This window comes from Psammomys obesus, unplaced genomic scaffold (genome assembly GCF_907164565.1).
Source record: "Psammomys obesus unplaced genomic scaffold, mPsaObe1.curated_primary_1811, whole genome shotgun sequence".
In the NCBI taxonomy this organism is placed as follows: Eukaryota; Metazoa; Chordata; class Mammalia; order Rodentia; family Muridae; genus Psammomys; species Psammomys obesus.
In genome coordinates this window covers 1,107,128-1,107,642 of record NW_026596176.1, presented here as the reverse complement: position 1 = coordinate 1,107,642, position 515 = coordinate 1,107,128, and positions in this window count along the sequence as shown.

The following is a 515-nucleotide window of genomic DNA, read 5'->3' as shown; positions in this document are numbered from 1 at the left end:
GTGTGTGTGTGTGTGTGTGTGTGTGTGTGTGTGTGTGTGTGTGTGTGTGTGATGAGAAGAGGGAGGTGGGTCTCTCATTAAGTAGCCCAGGCTGAACTCCCTTTCTCCCACTTCAGTAACTTGGATAGCTGGGTGACAATGTCTCACTATGTAGCCCTGGCTCCCTGCAACTTGCTGTGTAGATCAGATTAGCCTCAAAGTCAAAGAGATCTGATTGTGCTGGAATTAAACATGTGCCGTCATGCCTGGCTGTTTTCTGATTTTATTGAGTTACCTATTCTAGGTGTGCATGCTTTTATATTTCATGAAGATTGCAAAAATATCTTGTTACAATATATAATGCACAGGTTAACGGGGCAATGTACACAAGTAGCTCTTTTTAAAAAAGATTTCTTTATTTATTATGTATACAGTGTTCTGTCTGCATATAGGCCAGCACACTAGAAAAGGGCACCAAATCTCAGTACAGATGGTTGTGAGCCACCATGTGGTTGCTAGGAATTAAACTCAGGACC